The sequence below is a fragment of the Astyanax mexicanus genome, unplaced genomic scaffold (assembly GCF_023375975.1).
Source record: "Astyanax mexicanus isolate ESR-SI-001 unplaced genomic scaffold, AstMex3_surface scaffold_46, whole genome shotgun sequence".
In the NCBI taxonomy this organism is placed as follows: Eukaryota; Metazoa; Chordata; class Actinopteri; order Characiformes; family Acestrorhamphidae; genus Astyanax; species Astyanax mexicanus.
The window spans coordinates 1-24,352 of NW_026040056.1; the positions used below are offsets into that span (position 1 = coordinate 1).

The 24,352-nt window shown below is 44.3% G+C and overlaps 75 non-coding genes and 1 pseudogene across 75 annotated transcripts; all 76 read left to right on the forward strand.

The window, feature by feature from the left end:
- The first annotated feature begins 163 nt into the window (after positions 1-163).
- LOC125796489 (5S ribosomal RNA) lies at positions 164-282 on the forward strand. Its single transcript, XR_007435399.1, has one exon. It is a non-coding gene; the product is annotated as a 5S ribosomal RNA (ribosomal RNA).
- A 111-nt stretch (positions 283-393) lies between these two features.
- On the forward strand, positions 394-512 carry LOC125796500 (5S ribosomal RNA). The gene has a single exon (XR_007435410.1). It is a non-coding gene; the product is annotated as a 5S ribosomal RNA (ribosomal RNA).
- A 110-nt stretch (positions 513-622) lies between these two features.
- On the forward strand, positions 623-741 carry LOC125796511 (5S ribosomal RNA). The gene has a single exon (XR_007435421.1). It is a non-coding gene; the product is annotated as a 5S ribosomal RNA (ribosomal RNA).
- Positions 742-851: 110 nt separating this feature from the next.
- Positions 852-970, forward strand: LOC125796522 (5S ribosomal RNA). The gene has a single exon (XR_007435432.1). It is a non-coding gene; the product is annotated as a 5S ribosomal RNA (ribosomal RNA).
- Positions 971-1,080: 110 nt separating this feature from the next.
- LOC125796534 (5S ribosomal RNA) lies at positions 1,081-1,199 on the forward strand. The gene has a single exon (XR_007435443.1). It is a non-coding gene; the product is annotated as a 5S ribosomal RNA (ribosomal RNA).
- A 110-nt stretch (positions 1,200-1,309) lies between these two features.
- LOC125796545 (5S ribosomal RNA) lies at positions 1,310-1,428 on the forward strand. Its single transcript, XR_007435454.1, has one exon. It is a non-coding gene; the product is annotated as a 5S ribosomal RNA (ribosomal RNA).
- A 109-nt stretch (positions 1,429-1,537) lies between these two features.
- LOC125796557 (5S ribosomal RNA) lies at positions 1,538-1,656 on the forward strand. The gene has a single exon (XR_007435466.1). It is a non-coding gene; the product is annotated as a 5S ribosomal RNA (ribosomal RNA).
- Positions 1,657-1,766: 110 nt separating this feature from the next.
- On the forward strand, positions 1,767-1,885 carry LOC125796569 (5S ribosomal RNA). Its single transcript, XR_007435477.1, has one exon. It is a non-coding gene; the product is annotated as a 5S ribosomal RNA (ribosomal RNA).
- A 110-nt stretch (positions 1,886-1,995) lies between these two features.
- On the forward strand, positions 1,996-2,114 carry LOC125796581 (5S ribosomal RNA). Its single transcript, XR_007435488.1, has one exon. It is a non-coding gene; the product is annotated as a 5S ribosomal RNA (ribosomal RNA).
- A 110-nt stretch (positions 2,115-2,224) lies between these two features.
- On the forward strand, positions 2,225-2,343 carry LOC125796592 (5S ribosomal RNA). The gene has a single exon (XR_007435500.1). It is a non-coding gene; the product is annotated as a 5S ribosomal RNA (ribosomal RNA).
- Positions 2,344-2,453: 110 nt separating this feature from the next.
- LOC125796603 (5S ribosomal RNA) lies at positions 2,454-2,572 on the forward strand. Its single transcript, XR_007435511.1, has one exon. It is a non-coding gene; the product is annotated as a 5S ribosomal RNA (ribosomal RNA).
- A 110-nt stretch (positions 2,573-2,682) lies between these two features.
- On the forward strand, positions 2,683-2,801 carry LOC125796614 (5S ribosomal RNA). The gene has a single exon (XR_007435522.1). It is a non-coding gene; the product is annotated as a 5S ribosomal RNA (ribosomal RNA).
- Positions 2,802-2,911: 110 nt separating this feature from the next.
- Positions 2,912-3,030, forward strand: LOC125796625 (5S ribosomal RNA). The gene has a single exon (XR_007435533.1). It is a non-coding gene; the product is annotated as a 5S ribosomal RNA (ribosomal RNA).
- Positions 3,031-3,140: 110 nt separating this feature from the next.
- LOC125796636 (5S ribosomal RNA) lies at positions 3,141-3,259 on the forward strand. Its single transcript, XR_007435544.1, has one exon. It is a non-coding gene; the product is annotated as a 5S ribosomal RNA (ribosomal RNA).
- A 110-nt stretch (positions 3,260-3,369) lies between these two features.
- On the forward strand, positions 3,370-3,488 carry LOC125796647 (5S ribosomal RNA). The gene has a single exon (XR_007435555.1). It is a non-coding gene; the product is annotated as a 5S ribosomal RNA (ribosomal RNA).
- A 110-nt stretch (positions 3,489-3,598) lies between these two features.
- LOC125796658 (5S ribosomal RNA) lies at positions 3,599-3,717 on the forward strand. The gene has a single exon (XR_007435566.1). It is a non-coding gene; the product is annotated as a 5S ribosomal RNA (ribosomal RNA).
- Positions 3,718-3,827: 110 nt separating this feature from the next.
- Positions 3,828-3,946, forward strand: LOC125796215 (5S ribosomal RNA). The gene has a single exon (XR_007435207.1). It is a non-coding gene; the product is annotated as a 5S ribosomal RNA (ribosomal RNA).
- A 110-nt stretch (positions 3,947-4,056) lies between these two features.
- Positions 4,057-4,175, forward strand: LOC125796670 (5S ribosomal RNA). Its single transcript, XR_007435578.1, has one exon. It is a non-coding gene; the product is annotated as a 5S ribosomal RNA (ribosomal RNA).
- A 111-nt stretch (positions 4,176-4,286) lies between these two features.
- LOC125795874 (5S ribosomal RNA) lies at positions 4,287-4,405 on the forward strand. The gene has a single exon (XR_007434866.1). It is a non-coding gene; the product is annotated as a 5S ribosomal RNA (ribosomal RNA).
- A 110-nt stretch (positions 4,406-4,515) lies between these two features.
- LOC125796226 (5S ribosomal RNA) lies at positions 4,516-4,635 on the forward strand. The gene has a single exon (XR_007435218.1). It is a non-coding gene; the product is annotated as a 5S ribosomal RNA (ribosomal RNA).
- A 110-nt stretch (positions 4,636-4,745) lies between these two features.
- On the forward strand, positions 4,746-4,864 carry LOC125795889 (5S ribosomal RNA). The gene has a single exon (XR_007434881.1). It is a non-coding gene; the product is annotated as a 5S ribosomal RNA (ribosomal RNA).
- Positions 4,865-4,975: 111 nt separating this feature from the next.
- On the forward strand, positions 4,976-5,094 carry LOC125796681 (5S ribosomal RNA). The gene has a single exon (XR_007435589.1). It is a non-coding gene; the product is annotated as a 5S ribosomal RNA (ribosomal RNA).
- A 110-nt stretch (positions 5,095-5,204) lies between these two features.
- Positions 5,205-5,323, forward strand: LOC125796692 (5S ribosomal RNA). The gene has a single exon (XR_007435600.1). It is a non-coding gene; the product is annotated as a 5S ribosomal RNA (ribosomal RNA).
- A 110-nt stretch (positions 5,324-5,433) lies between these two features.
- Positions 5,434-5,552, forward strand: LOC125796703 (5S ribosomal RNA). Its single transcript, XR_007435611.1, has one exon. It is a non-coding gene; the product is annotated as a 5S ribosomal RNA (ribosomal RNA).
- Positions 5,553-5,662: 110 nt separating this feature from the next.
- LOC125796714 (5S ribosomal RNA) lies at positions 5,663-5,781 on the forward strand. Its single transcript, XR_007435622.1, has one exon. It is a non-coding gene; the product is annotated as a 5S ribosomal RNA (ribosomal RNA).
- Positions 5,782-5,891: 110 nt separating this feature from the next.
- On the forward strand, positions 5,892-6,010 carry LOC125796725 (5S ribosomal RNA). Its single transcript, XR_007435633.1, has one exon. It is a non-coding gene; the product is annotated as a 5S ribosomal RNA (ribosomal RNA).
- A 110-nt stretch (positions 6,011-6,120) lies between these two features.
- Positions 6,121-6,239, forward strand: LOC125796736 (5S ribosomal RNA). Its single transcript, XR_007435644.1, has one exon. It is a non-coding gene; the product is annotated as a 5S ribosomal RNA (ribosomal RNA).
- Positions 6,240-6,349: 110 nt separating this feature from the next.
- On the forward strand, positions 6,350-6,468 carry LOC125796747 (5S ribosomal RNA). Its single transcript, XR_007435655.1, has one exon. It is a non-coding gene; the product is annotated as a 5S ribosomal RNA (ribosomal RNA).
- Positions 6,469-6,578: 110 nt separating this feature from the next.
- Positions 6,579-6,697, forward strand: LOC125795890 (5S ribosomal RNA). Its single transcript, XR_007434882.1, has one exon. It is a non-coding gene; the product is annotated as a 5S ribosomal RNA (ribosomal RNA).
- A 110-nt stretch (positions 6,698-6,807) lies between these two features.
- Positions 6,808-6,926, forward strand: LOC125795978 (5S ribosomal RNA). The gene has a single exon (XR_007434970.1). It is a non-coding gene; the product is annotated as a 5S ribosomal RNA (ribosomal RNA).
- A 110-nt stretch (positions 6,927-7,036) lies between these two features.
- Positions 7,037-7,155, forward strand: LOC125796115 (5S ribosomal RNA). The gene has a single exon (XR_007435107.1). It is a non-coding gene; the product is annotated as a 5S ribosomal RNA (ribosomal RNA).
- Positions 7,156-7,265: 110 nt separating this feature from the next.
- On the forward strand, positions 7,266-7,384 carry LOC125796758 (5S ribosomal RNA). Its single transcript, XR_007435666.1, has one exon. It is a non-coding gene; the product is annotated as a 5S ribosomal RNA (ribosomal RNA).
- Positions 7,385-7,494: 110 nt separating this feature from the next.
- On the forward strand, positions 7,495-7,613 carry LOC125796769 (5S ribosomal RNA). Its single transcript, XR_007435677.1, has one exon. It is a non-coding gene; the product is annotated as a 5S ribosomal RNA (ribosomal RNA).
- Positions 7,614-7,723: 110 nt separating this feature from the next.
- On the forward strand, positions 7,724-7,842 carry LOC125796781 (5S ribosomal RNA). Its single transcript, XR_007435689.1, has one exon. It is a non-coding gene; the product is annotated as a 5S ribosomal RNA (ribosomal RNA).
- A 110-nt stretch (positions 7,843-7,952) lies between these two features.
- On the forward strand, positions 7,953-8,071 carry LOC125796793 (5S ribosomal RNA). Its single transcript, XR_007435700.1, has one exon. It is a non-coding gene; the product is annotated as a 5S ribosomal RNA (ribosomal RNA).
- A 110-nt stretch (positions 8,072-8,181) lies between these two features.
- Positions 8,182-8,300, forward strand: LOC125796804 (5S ribosomal RNA). The gene has a single exon (XR_007435713.1). It is a non-coding gene; the product is annotated as a 5S ribosomal RNA (ribosomal RNA).
- Positions 8,301-8,410: 110 nt separating this feature from the next.
- LOC125796815 (5S ribosomal RNA) lies at positions 8,411-8,529 on the forward strand. The gene has a single exon (XR_007435724.1). It is a non-coding gene; the product is annotated as a 5S ribosomal RNA (ribosomal RNA).
- Positions 8,530-8,639: 110 nt separating this feature from the next.
- LOC125795891 (5S ribosomal RNA) lies at positions 8,640-8,758 on the forward strand. The gene has a single exon (XR_007434883.1). It is a non-coding gene; the product is annotated as a 5S ribosomal RNA (ribosomal RNA).
- A 110-nt stretch (positions 8,759-8,868) lies between these two features.
- On the forward strand, positions 8,869-8,986 carry LOC125796420 (5S ribosomal RNA; annotated as a pseudogene).
- Positions 8,987-15,965: 6,979 nt separating this feature from the next.
- On the forward strand, positions 15,966-16,084 carry LOC125796030 (5S ribosomal RNA). The gene has a single exon (XR_007435022.1). It is a non-coding gene; the product is annotated as a 5S ribosomal RNA (ribosomal RNA).
- Positions 16,085-16,194: 110 nt separating this feature from the next.
- LOC125796826 (5S ribosomal RNA) lies at positions 16,195-16,313 on the forward strand. The gene has a single exon (XR_007435735.1). It is a non-coding gene; the product is annotated as a 5S ribosomal RNA (ribosomal RNA).
- A 110-nt stretch (positions 16,314-16,423) lies between these two features.
- On the forward strand, positions 16,424-16,542 carry LOC125796031 (5S ribosomal RNA). Its single transcript, XR_007435023.1, has one exon. It is a non-coding gene; the product is annotated as a 5S ribosomal RNA (ribosomal RNA).
- Positions 16,543-16,652: 110 nt separating this feature from the next.
- LOC125795270 (5S ribosomal RNA) lies at positions 16,653-16,771 on the forward strand. The gene has a single exon (XR_007434262.1). It is a non-coding gene; the product is annotated as a 5S ribosomal RNA (ribosomal RNA).
- A 110-nt stretch (positions 16,772-16,881) lies between these two features.
- LOC125795281 (5S ribosomal RNA) lies at positions 16,882-17,000 on the forward strand. The gene has a single exon (XR_007434273.1). It is a non-coding gene; the product is annotated as a 5S ribosomal RNA (ribosomal RNA).
- A 110-nt stretch (positions 17,001-17,110) lies between these two features.
- On the forward strand, positions 17,111-17,229 carry LOC125795292 (5S ribosomal RNA). Its single transcript, XR_007434284.1, has one exon. It is a non-coding gene; the product is annotated as a 5S ribosomal RNA (ribosomal RNA).
- A 110-nt stretch (positions 17,230-17,339) lies between these two features.
- On the forward strand, positions 17,340-17,458 carry LOC125795303 (5S ribosomal RNA). The gene has a single exon (XR_007434295.1). It is a non-coding gene; the product is annotated as a 5S ribosomal RNA (ribosomal RNA).
- A 110-nt stretch (positions 17,459-17,568) lies between these two features.
- On the forward strand, positions 17,569-17,687 carry LOC125796241 (5S ribosomal RNA). Its single transcript, XR_007435233.1, has one exon. It is a non-coding gene; the product is annotated as a 5S ribosomal RNA (ribosomal RNA).
- Positions 17,688-17,797: 110 nt separating this feature from the next.
- Positions 17,798-17,916, forward strand: LOC125795314 (5S ribosomal RNA). The gene has a single exon (XR_007434306.1). It is a non-coding gene; the product is annotated as a 5S ribosomal RNA (ribosomal RNA).
- Positions 17,917-18,026: 110 nt separating this feature from the next.
- Positions 18,027-18,145, forward strand: LOC125795326 (5S ribosomal RNA). Its single transcript, XR_007434318.1, has one exon. It is a non-coding gene; the product is annotated as a 5S ribosomal RNA (ribosomal RNA).
- A 110-nt stretch (positions 18,146-18,255) lies between these two features.
- On the forward strand, positions 18,256-18,374 carry LOC125796237 (5S ribosomal RNA). Its single transcript, XR_007435229.1, has one exon. It is a non-coding gene; the product is annotated as a 5S ribosomal RNA (ribosomal RNA).
- A 110-nt stretch (positions 18,375-18,484) lies between these two features.
- Positions 18,485-18,603, forward strand: LOC125795942 (5S ribosomal RNA). Its single transcript, XR_007434934.1, has one exon. It is a non-coding gene; the product is annotated as a 5S ribosomal RNA (ribosomal RNA).
- A 110-nt stretch (positions 18,604-18,713) lies between these two features.
- On the forward strand, positions 18,714-18,832 carry LOC125795337 (5S ribosomal RNA). Its single transcript, XR_007434329.1, has one exon. It is a non-coding gene; the product is annotated as a 5S ribosomal RNA (ribosomal RNA).
- Positions 18,833-18,942: 110 nt separating this feature from the next.
- Positions 18,943-19,061, forward strand: LOC125795348 (5S ribosomal RNA). Its single transcript, XR_007434340.1, has one exon. It is a non-coding gene; the product is annotated as a 5S ribosomal RNA (ribosomal RNA).
- Positions 19,062-19,171: 110 nt separating this feature from the next.
- Positions 19,172-19,290, forward strand: LOC125795359 (5S ribosomal RNA). Its single transcript, XR_007434351.1, has one exon. It is a non-coding gene; the product is annotated as a 5S ribosomal RNA (ribosomal RNA).
- Positions 19,291-19,400: 110 nt separating this feature from the next.
- LOC125795370 (5S ribosomal RNA) lies at positions 19,401-19,519 on the forward strand. The gene has a single exon (XR_007434362.1). It is a non-coding gene; the product is annotated as a 5S ribosomal RNA (ribosomal RNA).
- A 110-nt stretch (positions 19,520-19,629) lies between these two features.
- LOC125796049 (5S ribosomal RNA) lies at positions 19,630-19,748 on the forward strand. The gene has a single exon (XR_007435041.1). It is a non-coding gene; the product is annotated as a 5S ribosomal RNA (ribosomal RNA).
- A 110-nt stretch (positions 19,749-19,858) lies between these two features.
- On the forward strand, positions 19,859-19,977 carry LOC125796242 (5S ribosomal RNA). Its single transcript, XR_007435234.1, has one exon. It is a non-coding gene; the product is annotated as a 5S ribosomal RNA (ribosomal RNA).
- Positions 19,978-20,087: 110 nt separating this feature from the next.
- LOC125795381 (5S ribosomal RNA) lies at positions 20,088-20,206 on the forward strand. Its single transcript, XR_007434373.1, has one exon. It is a non-coding gene; the product is annotated as a 5S ribosomal RNA (ribosomal RNA).
- A 110-nt stretch (positions 20,207-20,316) lies between these two features.
- Positions 20,317-20,435, forward strand: LOC125795392 (5S ribosomal RNA). Its single transcript, XR_007434384.1, has one exon. It is a non-coding gene; the product is annotated as a 5S ribosomal RNA (ribosomal RNA).
- A 110-nt stretch (positions 20,436-20,545) lies between these two features.
- LOC125796238 (5S ribosomal RNA) lies at positions 20,546-20,664 on the forward strand. The gene has a single exon (XR_007435230.1). It is a non-coding gene; the product is annotated as a 5S ribosomal RNA (ribosomal RNA).
- A 110-nt stretch (positions 20,665-20,774) lies between these two features.
- Positions 20,775-20,893, forward strand: LOC125795943 (5S ribosomal RNA). The gene has a single exon (XR_007434935.1). It is a non-coding gene; the product is annotated as a 5S ribosomal RNA (ribosomal RNA).
- Positions 20,894-21,003: 110 nt separating this feature from the next.
- LOC125795403 (5S ribosomal RNA) lies at positions 21,004-21,122 on the forward strand. The gene has a single exon (XR_007434395.1). It is a non-coding gene; the product is annotated as a 5S ribosomal RNA (ribosomal RNA).
- Positions 21,123-21,232: 110 nt separating this feature from the next.
- LOC125795414 (5S ribosomal RNA) lies at positions 21,233-21,351 on the forward strand. The gene has a single exon (XR_007434406.1). It is a non-coding gene; the product is annotated as a 5S ribosomal RNA (ribosomal RNA).
- A 110-nt stretch (positions 21,352-21,461) lies between these two features.
- LOC125795425 (5S ribosomal RNA) lies at positions 21,462-21,580 on the forward strand. Its single transcript, XR_007434417.1, has one exon. It is a non-coding gene; the product is annotated as a 5S ribosomal RNA (ribosomal RNA).
- A 110-nt stretch (positions 21,581-21,690) lies between these two features.
- LOC125795437 (5S ribosomal RNA) lies at positions 21,691-21,809 on the forward strand. Its single transcript, XR_007434429.1, has one exon. It is a non-coding gene; the product is annotated as a 5S ribosomal RNA (ribosomal RNA).
- Positions 21,810-21,919: 110 nt separating this feature from the next.
- On the forward strand, positions 21,920-22,038 carry LOC125796050 (5S ribosomal RNA). The gene has a single exon (XR_007435042.1). It is a non-coding gene; the product is annotated as a 5S ribosomal RNA (ribosomal RNA).
- Positions 22,039-22,148: 110 nt separating this feature from the next.
- Positions 22,149-22,267, forward strand: LOC125795448 (5S ribosomal RNA). The gene has a single exon (XR_007434440.1). It is a non-coding gene; the product is annotated as a 5S ribosomal RNA (ribosomal RNA).
- A 110-nt stretch (positions 22,268-22,377) lies between these two features.
- LOC125795460 (5S ribosomal RNA) lies at positions 22,378-22,496 on the forward strand. The gene has a single exon (XR_007434452.1). It is a non-coding gene; the product is annotated as a 5S ribosomal RNA (ribosomal RNA).
- Positions 22,497-22,606: 110 nt separating this feature from the next.
- Positions 22,607-22,725, forward strand: LOC125796047 (5S ribosomal RNA). Its single transcript, XR_007435039.1, has one exon. It is a non-coding gene; the product is annotated as a 5S ribosomal RNA (ribosomal RNA).
- Positions 22,726-22,835: 110 nt separating this feature from the next.
- LOC125795471 (5S ribosomal RNA) lies at positions 22,836-22,954 on the forward strand. Its single transcript, XR_007434463.1, has one exon. It is a non-coding gene; the product is annotated as a 5S ribosomal RNA (ribosomal RNA).
- Positions 22,955-23,064: 110 nt separating this feature from the next.
- On the forward strand, positions 23,065-23,183 carry LOC125795784 (5S ribosomal RNA). The gene has a single exon (XR_007434776.1). It is a non-coding gene; the product is annotated as a 5S ribosomal RNA (ribosomal RNA).
- Positions 23,184-23,293: 110 nt separating this feature from the next.
- Positions 23,294-23,412, forward strand: LOC125795806 (5S ribosomal RNA). The gene has a single exon (XR_007434798.1). It is a non-coding gene; the product is annotated as a 5S ribosomal RNA (ribosomal RNA).
- Positions 23,413-23,522: 110 nt separating this feature from the next.
- Positions 23,523-23,641, forward strand: LOC125796085 (5S ribosomal RNA). Its single transcript, XR_007435077.1, has one exon. It is a non-coding gene; the product is annotated as a 5S ribosomal RNA (ribosomal RNA).
- Positions 23,642-23,751: 110 nt separating this feature from the next.
- Positions 23,752-23,870, forward strand: LOC125796379 (5S ribosomal RNA). Its single transcript, XR_007435345.1, has one exon. It is a non-coding gene; the product is annotated as a 5S ribosomal RNA (ribosomal RNA).
- A 110-nt stretch (positions 23,871-23,980) lies between these two features.
- LOC125795482 (5S ribosomal RNA) lies at positions 23,981-24,099 on the forward strand. The gene has a single exon (XR_007434474.1). It is a non-coding gene; the product is annotated as a 5S ribosomal RNA (ribosomal RNA).
- Positions 24,100-24,209: 110 nt separating this feature from the next.
- LOC125795785 (5S ribosomal RNA) lies at positions 24,210-24,328 on the forward strand. Its single transcript, XR_007434777.1, has one exon. It is a non-coding gene; the product is annotated as a 5S ribosomal RNA (ribosomal RNA).
- The last annotated feature ends 24 nt before the right edge of the window (positions 24,329-24,352 follow it).

Consider the following 24,352-nt stretch of genomic DNA (forward strand, 5'->3'; position numbering starts at 1 on the left):
CTGGTTAGTACTTGGATGGGAGACCACCTTGGGAATACCAGGTGCTGTAAGCTTTTCCCCTCTTGCTTCCATTACCATGGTCTTGTTATACATTACTAGTTTGTTATCTGAAACCCAACATAGATGAAGTTGCATAAGTAGTCTTGATGAGAGCTCTGCAATGGCTTACGGTCACACTACCCTGAGAACGCCCGATCTCGTCTGATCTCGGAAGCTAAGCAGGGTTTGGCCTGGTTAGTACTTGGATGGGAGACCACCTGGGAATACCAGGTGCTGTAAGCTTTTCCCCTCTTGCTTCCATTACCATGGTCTTGTTTATACATTACTAGTTTGTTATCTGAAACCCAACATAGATGAAGTTGCATAAGTAGTCTTGATGAGAGCTCTGCAATGGCTTACGGTCACACTACCCTGAGAACGCCCGATCTCGTCTGATCTCGGAAGCTAAGCAGGGTTTGGCCTGGTTAGTACTTGGATGGGAGACCACCTGGGAATACCAGGTGCTGTAAGCTTTTCCCCTCTTGCTTCCATTACCATGGTCTTGTTATACATTACTAGTTTGTTATCTGAAACCCAACATAGATGAAGTTGCATAAGTAGTCTTGATGAGAGCTCTGCAATGGCTTACGGTCACACTACCCTGAGAACGCCCGATCTCGTCTGATCTCGGAAGCTAAGCAGGGTTTGGCCTGGTTAGTACTTGGATGGGAGACCACCTGGGAATACCAGGTGCTGTAAGCTTTTCCCCTCTTGCTTCCATTACCATGGTCTTGTTATACATTACTAGTTTGTTATCTGAAACCCAACATAGATGAAGTTGCATAAGTAGTCTTGATGAGAGCTCTGCAATGGCTTACGGTCACACTACCCTGAGAACGCCCGATCTCGTCTGATCTCGGAAGCTAAGCAGGGTTTGGCCTGGTTAGTACTTGGATGGGAGACCACCTGGGAATACCAGGTGCTGTAAGCTTTTCCCCTCTTGCTTCCATTACCATGGTCTTGTTATACATTACTAGTTTGTTATCTGAAACCCAACATAGATGAAGTTGCATAAGTAGTCTTGATGAGAGCTCTGCAATGGCTTACGGTCACACTACCCTGAGAACGCCCGATCTCGTCTGATCTCGGAAGCTAAGCAGGGTTTGGCCTGGTTAGTACTTGGATGGGAGACCACCTGGGAATACCAGGTGCTGTAAGCTTTTCCCCTCTTGCTTCCATTACCATGGTCTTGTTATACATTACTAGTTTGTTATCTGAAACCCAACATAGATGAAGTTGCATAAGTAGTCTTGATGAGAGCTCTGCAATGGCTTACGGTCACACTACCCTGAGAACGCCCGATCTCGTCTGATCTCGGAAGCTAAGCAGGGTTTGGCCTGGTTAGTACTTGGATGGGAGACCACCTGGGAATACCAGGTGCTGTAAGCTTTTCCCTCTTGCTTCCATTACCATGGTCTTGTTATACATTACTAGTTTGTTATCTGAAACCCAACATAGATGAAGTTGCATAAGTAGTCTTGATGAGAGCTCTGCAATGGCTTACGGTCACACTACCCTGAGAACGCCCGATCTCGTCTGATCTCGGAAGCTAAGCAGGGTTTGGCCTGGTTAGTACTTGGATGGGAGACCACCTGGGAATACCAGGTGCTGTAAGCTTTTCCCCTCTTGCTTCCATTACCATGGTCTTGTTATACATTACTAGTTTGTTATCTGAAACCCAACATAGATGAAGTTGCATAAGTAGTCTTGATGAGAGCTCTGCAATGGCTTACGGTCACACTACCCTGAGAACGCCCGATCTCGTCTGATCTCGGAAGCTAAGCAGGGTTTGGCCTGGTTAGTACTTGGATGGGAGACCACCTGGGAATACCAGGTGCTGTAAGCTTTTCCCCTCTTGCTTCCATTACCATGGTCTTGTTATACATTACTAGTTTGTTATCTGAAACCCAACATAGATGAAGTTGCATAAGTAGTCTTGATGAGAGCTCTGCAATGGCTTACGGTCACACTACCCTGAGAACGCCCGATCTCGTCTGATCTCGGAAGCTAAGCAGGGTTTGGCCTGGTTAGTACTTGGATGGGAGACCACCTGGGAATACCAGGTGCTGTAAGCTTTTCCCCTCTTGCTTCCATTACCATGGTCTTGTTATACATTACTAGTTTGTTATCTGAAACCCAACATAGATGAAGTTGCATAAGTAGTCTTGATGAGAGCTCTGCAATGGCTTACGGTCACACTACCCTGAGAACGCCCGATCTCGTCTGATCTCGGAAGCTAAGCAGGGTTTGGCCTGGTTAGTACTTGGATGGGAGACCACCTGGGAATACCAGGTGCTGTAAGCTTTTCCCCTCTTGCTTCCATTACCATGGTCTTGTTATACATTACTAGTTTGTTATCTGAAACCCAACATAGATGAAGTTGCATAAGTAGTCTTGATGAGAGCTCTGCAATGGCTTACGGTCACACTACCCTGAGAACGCCCGATCTCGTCTGATCTCGGAAGCTAAGCAGGGTTTGGCCTGGTTAGTACTTGGATGGGAGACCACCTGGGAATACCAGGTGCTGTAAGCTTTTCCCCTCTTGCTTCCATTACCATGGTCTTGTTATACATTACTAGTTTGTTATCTGAAACCCAACATAGATGAAGTTGCATAAGTAGTCTTGATGAGAGCTCTGCAATGGCTTACGGTCACACTACCCTGAGAACGCCCGATCTCGTCTGATCTCGGAAGCTAAGCAGGGTTTGGCCTGGTTAGTACTTGGATGGGAGACCACCTGGGAATACCAGGTGCTGTAAGCTTTTCCCCTCTTGCTTCCATTACCATGGTCTTGTTATACATTACTAGTTTGTTATCTGAAACCCAACATAGATGAAGTTGCATAAGTAGTCTTGATGAGAGCTCTGCAATGGCTTACGGTCACACTACCCTGAGAACGCCCGATCTCGTCTGATCTCGGAAGCTAAGCAGGGTTTGGCCTGGTTAGTACTTGGATGGGAGACCACCTGGGAATACCAGGTGCTGTAAGCTTTTCCCCTCTTGCTTCCATTACCATGGTCTTGTTATACATTACTAGTTTGTTATCTGAAACCCAACATAGATGAAGTTGCATAAGTAGTCTTGATGAGAGCTCTGCAATGGCTTACGGTCACACTACCCTGAGAACGCCCGATCTCGTCTGATCTCGGAAGCTAAGCAGGGTTTGGCCTGGTTAGTACTTGGATGGGAGACCACCTGGGAATACCAGGTGCTGTAAGCTTTTCCCCTCTTGCTTCCATTACCATGGTCTTGTTATACATTACTAGTTTGTTATCTGAAACCCAACATAGATGAAGTTGCATAAGTAGTCTTGATGAGAGCTCTGCAATGGCTTACGGTCACACTACCCTGAGAACGCCCGATCTCGTCTGATCTCGGAAGCTAAGCAGGGTTTGGCCTGGTTAGTACTTGGATGGGAGACCACCTGGGAATACCAGGTGCTGTAAGCTTTTCCCCTCTTGCTTCCATTACCATGGTCTTGTTATACATTACTAGTTTGTTATCTGAAACCCAACATAGATGAAGTTGCATAAGTAGTCTTGATGAGAGCTCTGCAATGGCTTACGGTCACACTACCCTGAGAACGCCCGATCTCGTCTGATCTCGGAAGCTAAGCAGGGTTTGGCCTGGTTAGTACTTGGATGGGAGACCACCTGGGAATACCAGGTGCTGTAAGCTTTTCCCCTCTTGCTTCCATTACCATGGTCTTGTTATACATTACTAGTTTGTTATCTGAAACCCAACATAGATGAAGTTGCATAAGTAGTCTTGATGAGAGCTCTGCAATGGCTTACGGTCACACTACCCTGAGAACGCCCGATCTCGTCTGATCTCGGAAGCTAAGCAGGGTTTGGCCTGGTTAGTACTTGGATTGGAGACCACCTGGGAATACCAGGTGCTGTAAGCTTTTCCCCTCTTGCTTCCATTACCATGGTCTTGTTATACATTACTAGTTTGTTATCTGAAACCCAACATAGATGAAGTTGCATAAGTAGTCTTGATGAGAGCTCTGCAATGGCTTACGGTCACACTACCCTGAGAACGCCCGATCTCGTCTGATCTCGGAAGCTAAGCAGGGTTTGGCCTGGTTAGTACTTGGATGGGAGACCACCTGGGAATACCAGGTGCTGTAAGCTTTTCCCCTCTTGCTTCCATTACCATGGTCTTGTTATACATTACTAGTTTGTTATCTGAAACCCAACATAGATGAAGTTGCATAAGTAGTCTTGATGAGAGCTCCTGCAATGGCTTACGGTCACACTACCCTGAGAACGCCCGATCTCGTCTGATCTCGGAAGCTAAGCAGGGTTTGGCCTGGTTTGTACTTGGATGGGAGACCACCTGGGAATACCAGGTGCTGTAAGCTTTTCCCCTCTTGCTTCCATTACCATGGTCTTGTTATACATTACTAGTTTGTTATCTGAAACCCAACATAGATGAAGTTGCATAAGTAGTCTTGATGAGAGCTCTGCAATGGCTTACGGTCACACTACCCTGAGAACGCCCGATCTCGTCTGATCTCGGAAGCTAAGCAGGGGTTTGGCCTGGTTAGTACTTGGATGGGAGACCACCTGGGAATACCAGGTGCTGTAAGCTTTTCCCCTCTTGCTTCCATTACCATGGTCTTGTTATACATTACTAGTTTGTTATCTGAAACCCAACATAGATGAAGTTGCATAAGTAGTCTTGATGAGAGCTCTGCAATGGCTTACGGTCACACTACCCTGAGAACGCCCGATCTCGTCTGATCTCGGAAGCTAAGCAGGGGTTGGCCTGGTTAGTACTTGGATGGGAGACCACCTGGGAATACCAGGTGCTGTAAGCTTTTCCCCCTCTTGCTTCCATTACCATGGTCTTGTTATACATTACTAGTTTGTTATCTGAAACCCAACATAGATGAAGTTGCATAAGTAGTCTTGATGAGAGCTCTGCAATGGCTTACGGTCACACTACCCTGAGAACGCCCGATCTCGTCTGATCTCGGAAGCTAAGCAGGGTTTGGCCTGGTTAGTACTTGGATGGGAGACCACCTGGGAATACCAGGTGCTGTAAGCTTTTCCCCTCTTGCTTCCATTACCATGGTCTTGTTATACATTACTAGTTTGTTATCTGAAACCCAACATAGATGAAGTTGCATAAGTAGTCTTGATGAGAGCTCTGCAATGGCTTACGGTCACACTACCCTGAGAACGCCCGATCTCGTCTGATCTCGGAAGCTAAGCAGGGTTTGGCCTGGTTAGTACTTGGATGGGAGACCACCTGGGAATACCAGGTGCTGTAAGCTTTTCCCCTCTTGCTTCCATTACCATGGTCTTGTTATACATTACTAGTTTGTTATCTGAAACCCAACATAGATGAAGTTGCATAAGTAGTCTTGATGAGAGCTCTGCAATGGCTTACGGTCACACTACCCTGAGAACGCCCGATCTCGTCTGATCTCGGAAGCTAAGCAGGGTTTGGCCTGGTTAGTACTTGGATGGGAGACCACCTGGGAATACCAGGTGCTGTAAGCTTTTCCCCTCTTGCTTCCATTACCATGGTCTTGTTATACATTACTAGTTTGTTATCTGAAACCCAACATAGATGAAGTTGCATAAGTAGTCTTGATGAGAGCTCTGCAATGGCTTACGGTCACACTACCCTGAGAACGCCCGATCTCGTCTGATCTCGGAAGCTAAGCAGGGTTTGGCCTGGTTAGTACTTGGATGGGAGACCACCTGGGAATACCAGGTGCTGTAAGCTTTTCCCCTCTTGCTTCCATTACCATGGTCTTGTTATACATTACTAGTTTGTTATCTGAAACCCAACATAGATGAAGTTGCATAAGTAGTCTTGATGAGAGCTCTGCAATGGCTTACGGTCACACTACCCTGAGAACGCCCGATCTCGTCTGATCTCGGAAGCTAAGCAGGGTTTGGCCTGGTTAGTACTTGGATGGGAGACCACCTGGGAATACCAGGTGCTGTAAGCTTTTCCCCTCTTGCTTCCATTACCATGGTCTTGTTATACATTACTAGTTTGTTATCTGAAACCCAACATAGATGAAGTTGCATAAGTAGTCTTGATGAGAGCTCTGCAATGGCTTACGGTCACACTACCCTGAGAACGCCCGATCTCGTCTGATCTCGGAAGCTAAGCAGGGTTTGGCCTGGTTAGTACTTGGATGGGAGACCACCTGGGAATACCAGGTGCTGTAAGCTTTTCCCCTCTTGCTTCCATTACCATGGTCTTGTTATACATTACTAGTTTGTTATCTGAAACCCAACATAGATGAAGTTGCATAAGTAGTCTTGATGAGAGCTCTGCAATGGCTTACGGTCACACTACCCTGAGAACGCCCGATCTCGTCTGATCTCGGAAGCTAAGCAGGGTTTGGCCTGGTTAGTACTTGGATGGGAGACCACCTGGGAATACCAGGTGCTGTAAGCTTTTCCCCTCTTGCTTCCATTACCATGGTCTTGTTATACATTACTAGTTTGTTATCTGAAACCCAACATAGATGAAGTTGCATAAGTAGTCTTGATGAGAGCTCTGCAATGGCTTACGGTCACACTACCCTGAGAACGCCCGATCTCGTCTGATCTCGGAAGCTAAGCAGGGGTTGGCCTGGTTAGTACTTGGATGGGAGACCACCTGGGAATACCAGGTGCTGTAAGCTTTTCCCCTCTTGCTTCCATTACCATGGTCTTGTTATACATTACTAGTTTGTTATCTGAAACCCAACATAGATGAAGTTGCATAAGTAGTCTTGATGAGAGCTCTGCAATGGCTTACGGTCACACTACCCTGAGAACGCCCGATCTCGTCTGATTTCGGAAGCTAAGCAGGGTTTGGCCTGGTTAGTACTTGGATGGGAGACCACCTGGGAATACCAGGTGCTGTAAGCTTTTCCCCTCTTGCTTCCATTACCATGGTCTTGTTATACATTACTAGTTTGTTATCTGAAACCCAACATAGATGAAGTTGCATAAGTAGTCTTGATGAGAGCTCTGCAATGGCTTACGGTCACACTACCCTGAGAACGCCCGATCTCGTCTGATCTCGGAAGCTAAGCAGGTTTTGGCCTGGTTAGTACTTGGATGGGAGACCACCTGGGAATACCAGGTGCTGTAAGCTTTTCCCCTCTTGCTTCCATTACCATGGTCTTGTTATACATTACTAGTTTGTTATCTGAAACCCAACATAGATGAAGTTGCATAAGTAGTCTTGATGAGAGCTCTGCAATGGCTTACGGTCACACTACCCTGAGAACGCCCGATCTCGTCTGATCTCGGAAGCTAAGCAGGGTTTGGCCTGGTTAGTACTTGGATGGGAGACCACCTGGGAATACCAGGTGCTGTAAGCTTTTCCCCTCTTGCTTCCATTACCATGGTCTTGTTATACATTACTAGTTTGTTATCTGAAACCCAACATAGATGAAGTTGCATAAGTAGTCTTGATGAGAGCTCTGCAATGGCTTACGGTCACACTACCCTGAGAACGCCCGATCTCGTCTGATCTCGGAAGCTAAGCAGGGTTTGGCCTGGTTAGTACTTGGATGGGAGACCACCTGGGAATACCAGGTGCTGTAAGCTTTTCCCCTCTTGCTTCCATTACCATGGTCTTGTTATACATTACTAGTTTGTTATCTGAAACCCAACATAGATGAAGTTGCATAAGTAGTCTTGATGAGAGCTCTGCAATGGCTTACGGTCACACTACCCTGAGAACGCCCGATCTCGTCTGATCTCGGAAGCTAAGCAGGGTTTGGCCTGGTTAGTACTTGGATGGGAGACCACCTGGGAATACCAGGTGCTGTAAGCTTTTCCCCTCTTGCTTCCATTACCATGGTCTTGTTATACATTACTAGTTTGTTATCTGAAACCCAACATAGATGAAGTTGCATAAGTAGTCTTGATGAGAGCTCTGCAATGGCTTACGGTCACACTACCCTGAGAACGCCCGATCTCGTCTGATCTCGGAAGCTAAGCAGGGTTTGGCCTGGTTAGTACTTGGATGGGAGACCACCTGGGAATACCAGGTGCTGTAAGCTTTTCCCCTCTTGCTTCCATTACCATGGTCTTGTTATACATTACTAGTTTGTTATCTGAAACCCAACATAGATGAAGTTGCATAAGTAGTCTTGATGAGAGCTCTGCAATGGCTTACGGTCACACTACCCTGAGAACGCCCGATCTCGTCTGATCTCGGAAGCTAAGCAGGGTTTGGCCTGGTTAGTACTTGGATGGGAGACCACCTGGGAATACCAGGTGCTGTAAGCTTTTCCCCTCTTGCTTCCATTACCATGGTCTTGTTATACATTACTAGTTTGTTATCTGAAACCCAACATAGATGAAGTTGCATAAGTAGTCTTGATGAGAGCTCTGCAATGGCTTACGGTCACACTACCCTGAGAACGCCCGATCTCGTCTGATCTCGGAAGCTAAGCAGGGTTTGGCCTGGTTAGTACTTGGATGGGAGACCACCTGGGAATACCAGGTGCTGTAAGCTTTTCCCCTCTTGCTTCCATTACCATGGTCTTGTTATACATTACTAGTTTGTTATCTGAAACCCAACATAGATGAAGTTGCATAAGTAGTCTTGATGAGAGCTCTGCAATGGCTTACGGTCACACTACCCTGAGAACGCCCGATCTCGTCTGATCTCGGAAGCTAAGCAGGGGTTGGCCTGGTTAGTACTTGGATGGGAGACCACCTGGGAATACCAGGTGCTGTAAGCTTTTCCCCTCTTGCTTCCATTACCATGGTCTTGTTATACATTACTAGTTTGTTATCTGAAACCCAACATAGATGAAGTTGCATAAGTAGTCTTGATGAGAGCTCTGCAATGGCTTACGGTCACACTACCCTGAGAACGCCCGATCTCGTCTGATCTCGGAAGCTAAGCAGGGTTTGGCCTGGTTAGTACTTGGATGGGAGACCACCTGGGAATACCGGTAACGCTTTCTTTTACAGTACCCTAAGTTCTAGGTATTAACCAGGTAATAGTGAGGTACAAACTCTGAAGTACTAAGTAATTATTTTGGGTAACGAGATGGTAAGTACCAGGAAAGTCTTGCCTAATTACACTGAAATATCTAGGTATTAACCAGGTAATAGTGAGGTACAAACTCGGAAGTACTAAGTAATTATTTTGGGTAACGAGATGGTAAGTACCAGGAAAGTCTTGCCTAATTACACTGAAATATCTAGGTATTAACCAGGTAATAGTGAGGTACAAACTCGGAAGTACTAAGTAATTATTTTGGGTAACGAGATGGTAAGTACCAGGAAAGTCTTGCCTAATTACACTGAAATATCTAGGTATTAACCAGGTAATAGTGAGGTACAAACTCGGAAGTACTAAGTAATTATTTTGGGTAACGAGATGGTAAGTACCAGGAAAGTCTTGCCTAATTACACTGAAATATCTAGGTATTAACCAGGTAATAGTGAGGTACAAACTCGGAAGTACTAAGTAATTATTTTGGGTAACGAGATGGTAAGTACCAGGAAAGTCTTGCCTAATTACACTGAAATGTCTAGGTATTAACCAGGTAATAGTGAGGTACAAACTCGGAAGTACTAAGTAATTATTTTGGGTAACAAGATGGTAAGCACCAGGACAGTCTTGCCTAATTACACTGAAATGGAACTAGGTAATAAACAGGTACATGGGTGGTACAAACTCTAAAGTACTAGGTAATTATGTTGGTTAACAAGATGGTAAGAACAAGGACAGTTCAATTTAATTACACTGAAATGTCTCACAGGTTCTAGGTAATAACCAGGTAAGTGTGAGGTACTAACCCCAGTAACATGATGATAAGTAACAATACAGTTTCCTTACACTGAAATATCTCGCAGGTTCTAGGTAATAACCAGGTAAGTGTGAGGTACTAACCCCAGTAACATGATGATAAGTACCAATACTGTTCATTTTAATCAGTCTCTATTTATTTGATTTAAAAATAAAATGTCAATACCTGATAACAGAGAAGAAATAGCTTATTTCTCTTTACTGAGTTCTTACCATTTAGTTCAACAAATAACCCTCTGTAGAACATCCTTCTGTAAGTACCATATAAAACACTGTGTAACTAACAGAACTTTCTGCTTAATAAAGGAGTAAATGGACTGTAAAAGAAAGCAGAGCTTATTTTTCTGGTTTTACTCAGTTCTTACCATGTAGTTCAACAAATAACCCTCTGTAGAACATCCTTCTGTAAGTACCATATAAAACACTGTGTAACTAACAGAACTTTCTGCTTAATAAATGAGTAAAAGGACTGTAAAAGAAAGCAGAGCTTATTTCTCTGGTTTTACTCAGTTCTTACCGTGTAGTTCAACAAATAACCCTCTGTAGAACATCCTACTGTAAGTACCATGTAAAACACTGTGTAACTAACAGAACTTTCTGCTTAATAAAGGAGTAAAAGGACTGTAAAAGAAAGCAGAGCTTATTTCTCTGGTTTTACTCAGTTCTTACCGTGTAGTTCAACAAATAACCCTCTGTAGAACATCCTACTGTAAGTACCATATAAAACACTGTGTAACTAACAGAACTTTCTGCTTAATAAAGGAGTAAAAGGACTGTAAAAGAAAGCAGAGCTTATTTCTCTGGTTTTACTCAGTTCTTACCGTGTAGTTCAACAAATTACCCTCTGTAGAACATCCTACTGTAAGTACCATGTAAAAACACTGTGTAACTAACAGAACTTTCTGCTTAATAAAGGAGTAAAAGGACTGTAAAAGAAAGCAGAGCTTATTTTTCTGGTTTTACTCAGTTCTTACCATGTAGTTCAACAAATAACCCTCTGTAGAACATCCTACTGTAAGTACCATGTAAAACACTGTGTAACTAACAGAACATTCTGCTTAATAAAGGAGTAAAAGGACTGTAAAAGAAAGCAGAGCTTATTTTTCTGGTTTTACTCAGTTCTTACCGTGTAGTTCAACAAATAACCCTCTGTAGAACATCCTACTGTAAGTACCATGTAAAAACACTAACTGTTACACTCCCCAGGCGTGGGTTAGGCTATAACAGTTTGCGACCCCGGGTGAGCAGGGCCTAGATCAGCTGAATACAGGATACAGAGAAGACACAGTGAGACGGTGTTTCCAGTGAGTTCTCAGCTTAATCTCTTTATTTAACAACAAACACAAACTAAACCACTTTTACTTTGGTCTCTTTTCTCTTTCTTTTGCAGTTTCACATACACATTGCATCTCATCTGCATTTTACATACATTCACAGAGAATCCTTTTTTTTTTTTTTACTTTTTTTCAGTTAACAAAACTCTGTATATCACAGTACATATTACCTTTACTTTTTAATCAGCAAACCCTCTTAATACTGTTTCTACACACAAAAAAAAATATATATATATGAATATAAAAATACTACTCTATATTAATACATTTACATATGCATACATATACCAATACTCAAACTTCTTTCATATTAACACACTACATTACCAAAAACACCTTTAACTTTTACTGAGCACACTAACTACATCTTAGTGCTTTTAAATCTCATTTTAAGCAGAGTTTCTAATATTTGTATCTGCATAGAGTGTATAGAATTGACCAAAGTATAAAACTTGAACAAAGTGTATAAAAACATGATTACTTAGAGAAACCTTAAACTGTAGCTTATCTAGCTGTAATAACTCATTATTGTGGTTGGCAGAGGCTCTATATTTACTTTAACAAGGCCAAACTGGCTCTTAAAAAGAGAATAAAATTGACTTGACTTTTAATAAACATGTATTTAACTAACAGCGACTGCTAATGCTAGCGTAAATGTATAGAGAAACAATAGGAATGAAGGCGCGAAATTAGCCCGAGCTACTTTGAGAAACAGCGACACACGGGCACAATTACCGAGCGAAAATAGCTAAAACTAGAGCGCGAACACACGAGAGATAATCACAGGCTTAAACACGGTTATAGAGCGAAGTTAGCGACCGAAAGAGCGAGAGGAATAACAGCGGGGAGCCGGTAAGGCGCGCGGTTAGCGGGGGCAGTGGTTAATGCTAGTGGCAGAGGCAAGAGCGCCGGCCAGGCGCGTGGCTAGCGGGCCGCGGGAGTGAATGCTCCCCGATGCTGAGCGTCCACCAACACACAAGACCATAGCGGCTCATATTACACAGCAAAACCTTTTAACGAACATATACACTCAAATATCCCTGTTATAGTGCTTTGGAAACATTTATACTTGCACAGTTCCACATATTTCCCCACCTGGATACAGAGAAGTCACGGTGTTCCCAGTGTGAGTTCTCAGCTGAATCTGAGACCCATCTCCTGTTGCTCACCTAAGCCACAGCCTAGCGCCCGCCCCCTGGCACTGCTCCCCCTACAGGACTGGATGTTTCACGTTTCACATACAAAAACCCATTCAGAAACCCAAAAGAATATATATTACATGGTACTTACAGAAAGTTGTGTCACATTTAAGTAGTTATTATATATATATATATATATATATATATATATATATATATATATATATATATATATATATATATATATATATATATATATATTAAAATATATATAATAACTACTTAAATGTGACACAACTTTCTGTAAGTACCATATAAAACACTGTGTAACTAACAGAACTTTCTGCTTAATAAAGGAGTAAAAGGACTGTAAAAGAGAGCAGAGCTTATTTCTCTGGTTTTACTCAGTTCTTACCATGTAGTTCAACAAATAAGCACTTCAAAAAGAGCAACATACAACTTCAAAACAAAACAGAACTGTTTACTGTTTATTATTTATCTCTTTTTTGACACAACCAAGCATGCATTACTGAACTTATATACACTGCTCAAAAAAATAAAGGGAACACTCAAATAACACAATATAACTCCAAGTAAATCAAACTTCTGTGAAATTAAACTGTCCACTTATGAAGCAACACTGATTGACAATCAATTTCACCTGCTGTTGTGCAAATGGAATAGACAACAGGTGGAAATTATTGGCAATTAGCAAGACACACTCAATAAAGGAGTGGTTCTGCAGGTGGGGACCACAGACCACTTCTCAGAACCTATGCTGTCTGGCTGATGTTTTGGTCAGTTTTGAATGTTGGTGGTTCTTTCACACTCGTGGTAGCATGAGAAGGACTCTACAACCCACACAAGTGGCTCAGGTAGTGCAGCTCATCCAGGATGGCACATCAATGCGAGCTGTGGCAAGAAGGTTTGCTGTGTCTGTCAGCGTAGTGTCCAGAGGCTGGAGGCGCTACCAGGAGACAGGCCAGTACACCAGGAGACTTGGAGGAGGCCGTAGGAGGGCAACAACCCAGCAGCAGGACCGCTACCTCCGCCTTTGTGCAAGAAGGAACAGGAGGAGCACTGCCAGAGCCCTGCAAAATGACCTCCAGCAGGCCACAAATGTGCATGTGTCTGCACAAACGGTTAGAAACCGACTCCATGAGGATGGTATGAGGGCCCGACGTCCACAGATGGGGGTTGTGCTCACAGCCCAACACCGTGCAGGACGCTTGGCATTTGCCAGAGAACACCAGGATTGGCAAATTCGCCACTGGCGCCTTGTGCTCTTCACAGATGAAAGCAGGTTCACACTGAGCACATGACAGACGTGACAGAGTCTGGAGACGCCGTGGAGAGCGGTCTGCTGCCTGCAACATCCTTCAGCATGACCGGTTTGGCAGTGGGTCAGTAATGGTGTGGTGGCATTTTTTGGAGGGCCGCACAGCCCTCCATGTGCTCACCAGAGGTAGCCTGACTGCCATTAGGTACCGAGATGAGATCCTCAGACCCCTTGTGAGACCATATGCTGGTGCGGTTGGCCCTGGGTTCCTCCTAATGCAGGACAATGCTAGACCTCATGTGGCTGGAGTGTGTCAGCAGTTCCTGCAAGATGAAGGCATTGAAGCTATGGACTGGCCCGCCCGTTCCCCAGACCTGAATCCGATTGAGCACATCTGGGACATCATGTCTCGCTCCATCCACCAACGTCACGTTGCACCACAGACTGTCCAGAAGTTGGCGGATGCTTTAGTCCAGATCTGGGAGGAGATCCCTCAGGAGACCATCCGCCACCTCATCAGGAGCATGCCCAGGCGTTGTAGGGAGGTCATACAGGCACGTGTAGGCCACACACAATACTGAGCCTCATTTTGACTTGTTTTAAGAACATTACATTAAAGTTGGATCAGCCTGTAGTGTGTTTTTTTCACTTTAATTTTGTGTGTGGCTCCAAATCCAGGCCTCCATTGGTTAATACATTTTATTTCCATTGATGATTTTTGTGTGATTTTGTTGTCAGCACATTCAACTTTGTACAGAACAAAGTATTTAATGAGAATATTTCATTCATTCAGATCTAGGATGTGTTATTTGAGTGTTCCCTTTATTTTTTTGAGCAGTGTATATACAATGAAAGCTGAGGACAGCTTTTATTGGGGTAAGCAGCTTGCGGGCAGGAGCTTGCCTTCGCCCCCTTGACCCTTCCAAGCCACTTCAAATTTTCTATTTCTCTGATCTTACTATGTATAGGTACATGTTTGAGTAAAATGAATACTGTTATTTTATTCTATAAACTACTGACAACATTTCTCCCAAATACTAAATAAAAATATTGTAATTTAGAGCAGAAAATGAGAAATGGTCAAAATAATGAAAAAGATGCTTTAGTGCTTTCAGATCTCAAATAATGCAAACAAAAGCAGTTAATATTAATTTAGAAACAACTATAATAATGTTTTAAGATTTCAGAAATCAATATTTGGTAGTTTTAATAACCCTGATTTTTAAGCAGTTTTAATTTATATATATAAGTTAAATATATATATATATATATATATATTTAACATGTAAGACCTTATTCTACAAATTATGTTTAAAAAGGGGGTAAATACACATATTCAACACTTTATTCTTATGGTATACTTTTTCACCCTTAAACCTTGTAACATGCTCTAATGTCTTTAAACATATGGCCAAGTATTCCATTCCTGTGCTGTCTTCCTAGTGAAGAATTCCACTCTATAAACCTTAAATTCATTTTTAGGGATTTCTCAGTCAAATAAATAGAGACTGATTAAAATGAACAGTATTGGTACTTATCATCATGTTACTGGGGTTAGTACCTCACACTTACCTGGTTATTACCTAGAACCTGCGAGATATTTCAGGGTAAGGAGACTGTATTGGTACTTATCATCATGTTACTGGGGTTAGTACCTCACACTTACCTGGTTATTACCTAGAACCTGCGAGATATTTCAGGGTAAGGAGACTGTATTGGTACTTATCATCATGTTACTGGGGTTAGTACCTCACACTTACCTGGTTATTAGCTAGAACCTGTGAGGTATATCAGGGTAAGGAGACTATATTGGTACTTATCATCATGTTACTGGGGTTAGTACCTCACACTTACCTGGTTATTACCTAGAACCTGTGAGATATTTCAGTGTAATTAAATTGAACTGTCTGGTTCTTACCATCTTGTTAACCAACATAATTACCTAGTACTTTGGACTTTGTACCACCCATGTACCTGTTTATTACCTAGTTCCATTTCAGTGTAATTAGGCAAGACTTTTCTGGTACTTACCATCTTGTTACCCAAAATAATTACTTAGTATTTCCGAGTTTGTACCTCACTATTACCTGGTTAATACCTAAACATTTCAGTGTAATTAGGCAATACTTTCCTGGTACTTACCATCTTGTTACCAAAAATAATTACTTAGTACTTCCGAGTTTGTACCTCACTATTACCTGGTTAATACCTAGAACTTAGGGTACTATAAAAGAAAGCGTTACCGGAATACCAGGTGCTGTAAGCTTTTCCCCTCTTGCTTCCATTACCATGGTCTTGTTATACATTACTAGTTTGTTATCTGAAACCCAACATAGATGAAGTTGCATAAGTAGTCTTGATGAGAGCTCTGCAATGGCTTACGGTCACACTACCCTGAGAACGCCCGATCTCGTCTGATCTCGGAAGCTAAGCAGGATTTGGCCTGGTTAGTACTTGGATGGGAGACCACCTGGGAATACCAGGTGCTGTAAGCTTTTCCCCTCTTGCTTCCATTACCATGGTCTTGTTATACATTACTAGTTTGTTATCTGAAACCCAACATAGATGAAGTTGCATAAGTAGTCTTGATGAGAGCTCTGCAATGGCTTACGGTCACACTACCCTGAGAACGCCCGATCTCGTCTGATCTCGGAAGCTAAGCAGGGTTTGGCCTGGTTAGTACTTGGATGGGAGACCACCTGGGAATACCAGGTGCTGTAAGCTTTTCCCCTCTTGCTTCCATTACCATGGTCTTGTTATACATTACTAGTTTGTTATCTGAAACCCAACATAGATGAAGTTGCATAAGTAGTCTTGATGAGAGCTCTGCAATGGCTTACGGTCACACTACCCTGAGAACGCCCGATCTCGTCTGATCTCGGAAGCTAAGCAGGATTTGGCCTGGTTAGTACTTGGATGGGAGACCACCTGGGAATACCAGGTGCTGTAAGCTTTTCCCCTCTTGCTTCCATTACCATGGTCTTGTTATACATTACTAGTTTGTTATCTGAAACCCAACATAGATGAAGTTGCATAAGTAGTCTTGATGAGAGCTCTGCAATGGCTTACGGTCACACTACCCTGAGAACGCCCGATCTCGTCTGATCTCGGAAGCTAAGCAGGGTTTGGCCTGGTTAGTACTTGGATGGGAGACCACCTGGGAATACCAGGTGCTGTAAGCTTTTCCCCTCTTGCTTCCATTACCATGGTCTTGTTATACATTACTAGTTTGTTATCTGAAACCCAACATAGATGAAGTTGCATAAGTAGTCTTGATGAGAGCTCTGCAATGGCTTACGGTCACACTACCCTGAGAACGCCCGATCTCGTCTGATCTCGGAAGCTAAGCAGGGTTTGGCCTGGTTAGTACTTGGATGGGAGACCACCTGGGAATACCAGGTGCTGTAAGCTTTTCCCCTCTTGCTTCCATTACCATGGTCTTGTTATACATTACTAGTTTGTTATCTGAAACCCAACATAGATGAAGTTGCATAAGTAGTCTTGATGAGAGCTCTGCAATGGCTTACGGTCACACTACCCTGAGAACGCCCGATCTCGTCTGATCTCGGAAGCTAAGCAGGGTTTGGCCTGGTTAGTACTTGGATGGGAGACCACCTGGGAATACCAGGTGCTGTAAGCTTTTCCCCTCTTGCTTCCATTACCATGGTCTTGTTATACATTACTAGTTTGTTATCTGAAACCCAACATAGATGAAGTTGCATAAGTAGTCTTGATGAGAGCTCTGCAATGGCTTACGGTCACACTACCCTGAGAACGCCCGATCTCGTCTGATCTCGGAAGCTAAGCAGGGTTTGGCCTGGTTAGTACTTGGATGGGAGACCACCTGGGAATACCAGGTGCTGTAAGCTTTTCCCCTCTTGCTTCCATTACCATGGTCTTGTTATACATTACTAGTTTGTTATCTGAAACCCAACATAGATGAAGTTGCATAAGTAGTCTTGATGAGAGCTCTGCAATGGCTTACGGTCACACTACCCTGAGAACGCCCGATCTCGTCTGATCTCGGAAGCTAAGCAGGGTTTGGCCTGGTTAGTACTTGGATGGGAGACAGCCTGGGAATACCAGGTGCTGTAAGCTTTTCCCCTCTTGCTTCCATTACCATGGTCTTGTTATACATTACTAGTTTGTTATCTGAAACCCAACATAGATGAAGTTGCATAAGTAGTCTTGATGAGAACTCTGCAATGGCTTACGGTCACACTACCCTGAGAACGCCCGATCTCGTCTGATCTCGGAAGCTAAGCAGGGTTTGGCCTGGTTAGTACTTGGATGGGAGACCACCTGGGAATACCAGGTGCTGTAAGCTTTTCCCCTCTTGCTTCCATTACCATGGTCTTGTTATACATTACTAGTTTGTTATCTGAAACCCAACATAGATGAAGTTGCATAAGTAGTCTTGATGAGAGCTCTGCAATGGCTTACGGTCACACTACCCTGAGAACGCCCGATCTCGTCTGATCTCGGAAGCTAAGCAGGGTTTGGCCTGGTTAGTACTTGGATGGGAGACCACCTGGGAATACCAGGTGCTGTAAGCTTTTCCCCTCTTGCTTCCATTACCATGGTCTTGTTATACATTACTAGTTTGTTATCTGAAACCCAACATAGATGAAGTTGCATAAGTAGTCTTGATGAGAGCTCTGCAATGGCTTACGGTCACTCTACCCTGAGAACGCACGATCTCGTCTGATCTCGGAAGCTAAGCAGGGTTTGGCCTGGTTAGTACTTGGATGGGAGACCACCTGGGAATACCAGGTGCTGTAAGCTTTTCCCCTCTTGCTTCCATTACCATGGTCTTGTTATACATTACTAGTTTGTTATCTGAAACCCAACATAGATGAAGTTGCATAAGTAGTCTTGATGAGAGCTCTGCAATGGCTTACGGTCACACTACCCTGAGAACGCCCGATCTCGTCTGATCTCGGAAGCTAAGCAGGGTTTGGCCTGGTTAGTACTTGGATGGGAGACTACCTGGGAATACCAGGTGCTGTAAGCTTTTCCCCTCTTGCTTCCATTACCATGGTCTTGTTATACATTACTAGTTTGTTATCTGAAACCCAACATAGATGAAGTTGCATAAGTAGTCTTGATGAGAGCTCTGCAATGGCTTACGGTCACACTACCCTGAGAACGCCCGATCTCGTCTGATCTCGGAAGCTAAGCAGGGTTTGGCCTGGTTAGTACTTGGATGGGAGACCACCTGGGAATACCAGGTGCTGTAAGCTTTTCCCCTCTTGCTTCCATTACCATGGTCTTGTTATACATTACTAGTTTGTTATCTGAAACCCAACATAGATGAAGTTGCATAAGTAGTCTTGATGAGAGCTCTGCAATGGCTTACGGTCACACTACCCTGAGAACGCCCGATCTCGTCTGATCTCGGAAGCTAAGCAGGGTTTGGCCTGGTTAGTACTTGGATGGGAGACCACCTGGGAATACCAGGTGCTGTAAGCTTTTCCCCTCTTGCTTCCATTACCATGGTCTTGTTATACATTACTAGTTTGTTATCTGAAACCCAACATAGATGAAGTTGCATAAGTAGTCTTGATGAGAGCTCTGCAATGGCTTACGGTCACACTACCCTGAGAACGCCCGATCTCGTCTGATCTCGGAAGCTAAGCAGGGTTTGGCCTGGTTAGTACTTGGATGGGAGACCACCTGGGAATACCAGGTGCTGTAAGCTTTTCCCCTCTTGCTTCCATTACCATGGTCTTGTTATACATTACTAGTTTGTTATCTGAAACCCAACATAGATGAAGTTGCATAAGTAGTCTTGATGAGAGCTCTGCAATGGCTTACGGTCACACTACCCTGAGAACGCCCGATCTCGTCTGATCTCGGAAGCTAAGCAGGGTTTGGCCTGGTTAGTACTTGGATGGGAGACCACCTGGGAATACCAGGTGCTGTAAGCTTTTCCCCTCTTGCTTCCATTACCATGGTCTTGTTATACATTACTAGTTTGTTATCTGAAACCCAACATAGATGAAGTTGCATAAATAGTCTTGATGAGAGCTCTGCAATGGCTTACGGTCACACTAACCTGAGAACGCCCGATCTCGTCTGATCTCGGAAGCTAAGCAGGGTTTGGCCTGGTTAGTACTTGGATGGGAGACCACCTGGGAATACCAGGTGCTGTAAGCTTTTCCCCTCTTGCTTCCATTACCATGGTCTTGTTATACATTACTAGTTTGTTATCTGAAACCCAACATAGATGAAGTTGCATAAGTAGTCTTGATGAGAGCTCTGCAATGGCTTACGGTCACACTACCCTGAGAACGCCCGATCTCGTCTGATCTCGGAAGCTAAGCAGGGTTTGGCCTGGTTAGTACTTGGATGGGAGACAGCCTGGGAATACCAGGTGCTGTAAGCTTTTCCCCTCTTGCTTCCATTACCATGGTCTTGTTATACATTACTAGTTTGTTATCTGAAACCCAACATAGATGAAGTTGCATAAGTAGTCTTGATGAGAACTCTGCAATGGCTTACGGTCACACTACCCTGAGAACGCCCGATCTCGTCTGATCTCGGAAGCTAAGCAGGGTTTGGCCTGGTTAGTACTTGGATGGGAGACCACCTGGGAATACCAGGTGCTGTAAGCTTTTCCCCTCTTGCTTCCATTACCATGGTCTTGTTATACATTACTAGTTTGTTATCTGAAACCCAACATAGATGAAGTTGCATAAGTAGTCTTGATGAGAGCTCTGCAATGGCTTACGGTCACACTACCCTGAGAACGCCCGATCTCGTCTGATCTCGGAAGCTAAGCAGGGTTTGGCCTGGTTAGTACTTGGATGGGAGACCACCTGGGAATACCAGGTGCTGTAAGCTTTTCCCCTCTTGCTTCCATTACCATGGTCTTGTTATACATTACTAGTTTGTTATCTGAAACCCAACATAGATGAAGTTGCATAAGTAGTCTTGATGAGAGCTCTGCAATGGCTTACGGTCACTCTACCCTGAGAACGCACGATCTCGTCTGATCTCGGAAGCTAAGCAGGGTTTGGCCTGGTTAGTACTTGGATGGGAGACCACCTGGGAATACCAGGTGCTGTAAGCTTTTCCCCTCTTGCTTCCATTACCATGGTCTTGTTATACATTACTAGTTTGTTATCTGAAACCCAACATAGATGAAGTTGCATAAGTAGTCTTGATGAGAGCTCTGCAATGGCTTACGGTCACACTACCCTGAGAACGCCCGATCTCGTCTGATCTCGGAAGCTAAGCAGGGTTTGGCCTGGTTAGTACTTGGATGGGAGACTACCTGGGAATACCAGGTGCTGTAAGCTTTTCCCCTCTTGCTTCCATTACCATGGTCTTGTTATACATTACTAGTTTGTTATCTGAAACCCAACATAGATGAAGTTGCATAAGTAGTCTTGATGAGAGCTCTGCAATGGCTTACGGTCACACTACCCTGAGAACGCCCGATCTCGTCTGATCTCGGAAGCTAAGCAGGGTTTGGCCTGGTTAGTACTTGGATGGGAGACCACCTGGGAATACCAGGTGCTGTAAGCTTTTCCCCTCTTGCTTCCATTACCATGGTCTTGTTATACATTACTAGTTTGTTATCTGAAACCCAACATAGATGAAGTTGCATAAGTAGTCTTGATGAGAGCTCTGCAATGGCTTACGGTCACACTACCCTGAGAACGCCCGATCTCGTCTGATCTCGGAAGCTAAGCAGGGTTTGGCCTGGTTAGTACTTGGATGGGAGACCACCTGGGAATACCAGGTGCTGTAAGCTTTTCCCCTCTTGCTTCCATTACCATGGTCTTGTTATACATTACTAGTTTGTTATCTGAAACCCAACATAGATGAAGTTGCATAAGTAGTCTTGATGAGAGCTCTGCAATGGCTTACGGTCACACTACCCTGAGAACGCCCGATCTCGTCTGATCTCGGAAGCTAAGCAGGGTTTGGCCTGGTTAGTACTTGGATGGGAGACCACCTGGGAATACCAGGTGCTGTAAGCTTTTCCCCTCTTGCTTCCATTACCATGGTCTTGTTATACATTACTAGTTTGTTATCTGAAACCCAACATAGATGAAGTTGCATAAGTAGTCTTGATGAGAGCTCTGCAATGGCTTACGGTCACACTACCCTGAGAACGCCCGATCTCGTCTGATCTCGGAAGCTAAGCAGGGTTTGGCCTGGTTAGTACTTGGATGGGAGACCACCTGGGAATACCAGGTGCTGTAAGCTTTTCCCCTCTTGCTTCCATTACCATGGTCTTGTTATACATTACTAGTTTGTTATCTGAAACCCAACATAGATGAAGTTGCATAAATAGTCTTGATGAGAGCTCTGCAATGGCTTACGGTCACACTAACCTGAGAACGCCCGATCTCGTCTGATCTCGGAAGCTAAGCAGGGTTTGGCCTGGTTAGTACTTGGATGGGAGACCACCTGGGAATACCAGGTGCTGTAAGCTTTTCCCCTCTTGCTTCCATTACCATGGTCTTGTTATACATTACTAGTTTGTTATCTGAAACCCAACATAGATGAAGTTGCATAAGTAGTCTTGATGAGAGCTCTGCAATGGCTTACGGTCACACTACCCTGAGAACGCCCGATCTCGTCTGATCTCGGAAGCTAAGCAGGGTTTGGCCTGGTTAGTACTTGGATGGGAGACCACCTGGGAATACCAGGTGCTGTAAGCTTTTCCCCTCTTGCTTCCATTACCATGGTCTTGTTATACATTACTAGTTTGTTATCTGAAACCCAACATAGATGAAGTTGCATAAGTAGTCTTGATGAGAGCTCTGCAATGGCTTACGGTCACACTACCCTGAGAACGCCCGATCTCGTCTGATCTCGGAAGCTAAGCAGGGTTTGGCCTGGTTAGTACTTGGATGGGAGACCACCTGGGAATACCAGGTGCTGTAAGCTTTTCCCCTCTTGCTTCCATTACCATGGTCTTGTTATACATTACTAGTTTGTTATCTGAAACCCAACATAGATGAAGTTGCATAAGTAGTCTTGATGAGAGCTCTGCAATGGCTTACGGTTACACTACCCTGAGAACGCCCGATCTCGTCTGATCTCGGAAGCTAAGCAGGGGTTGGCCTGGTTAGTACTTGGATGGGAGACCACCTGGGAATACCAGGTGCTGTAAGCTTTTCCCCTCTTGCTTCCATTACCATGGTCTTGTTATACATTACTAGTTTGTTATCTGAAACCCAACATAGATGAACTTGCATAAGTAGTCTTGATGAGAGCTCTGCAATGGCTTACGGTCACACTACCCTGAGAACGCCCGATCTCGTCTGATCTCGGAAGCTAAGCAGGGTTTGGCCTGGTTAGTACTTGGATGGGAGACCACCTGGGAATACCAGGTGCTGTAAGCTTTTCCCCTCTTGCTTCCATTACCATGGTCTTGTTATACATTACTAGTTTGTTATCTGAAACCCAACATAGATGAAGTTGCATAAGTAGTCTTGTTGAGAGCTCCGCAATGGCTTATGGTCACACTACCCTGAGAACGCCCGATCTCGTCTGATCTCGGAAGCTAAGCAGGGTTTGGCCTGGTTAGTACTTGGATGGGAGACCACCTGGGAATACCAGGTGCTGTAAGCTTTTCCCCTCTTGCTTCCATTACCATGGTCTTGTTATACATTACTAGTTTGTTATCTGAAACCCAACATAGATGAAGTTGCATAAGTAGTCTTGATGAGAGCTCTGCAATGGCTTACGGTCACACTACCCTGAGAACGCCCGATCTCGTCTGATCTCGGAAGCTAAGCAGGGATTGGCCTGGTTAGTACTTGGATGGGAGACCACCTGGGAATACCAGGTGCTGTAAGCTTTTCTCCTCTTGCTTCCATTACCATGGTCTTGTTATACATTACTAGTTTGTTATCTGAAACCCAACATAGATGAAGTTGCATAAGTAGTCTTGATGAGAGCTCTGCAATGGCTTACGGTCACACTACCCTGAGAACGCCCGATCTCGTCTGATCTCGGAAGCTAAGCAGGCTTTGGCCTGGTTAGTACTTGGATGGGAGACCACCTGGGAATACCAGGTGCTGTAAGCTTTTCCCCTCTTGCTTCCATTACCATGGTCTTGTTATACATTACTAGTTTGTTATCTGAAACCCAACATAGATGAAGTTGCATAAGTAGTCTTGATGAGAGCTCTGCAATGGCTTACGGTCACACTACCCTGAGAACACCCGATCTCGTCTGATCTCGGAAGCTAAGCAGGGTTTGGCCTGGTTAGTACTTGGATGGGAGACCACCTGGGAATACCAGGTGCTGTAAGCTTTTCCCCTCTTGCTTCCATTACCATGGTCTTGTTATACATTACTAGTTTGTTATCTGAAACCCAACATAGATGAAGTTGCATAAGTAGTCTTGATGAGAGCTCTGCAATGGCTTACGGTCACACTACCCTGAGAACGCCCGATCTCGTCTGATCTCGGAAGCTAAGCAGGGTTTGGCCTGGTTAGTACTTGGATGGGAGACCACCTGGGAATACCAGGTGCTGTAAGCTTTTCCCCTCTTGCTTCCATTACCATGGTCTTGTTATACATTACTAGTTTGTTATCTGAAACCCAACATAGATGAAGTTGCATAAGTAGTCTTGTTGAGAGCTCCGCAATGGCTTATGGTCACACTACCCTGAGAACGCCCGATCTCGTCTGATCTCGGAAGCTAAGCAGGGTTTGGCCTGGTTAGTACTTGGATGGGAGACCACCTGGGAATACCAGGTGCTGTAAGCTTTTCCCCTCTTGCTTCCATTACCA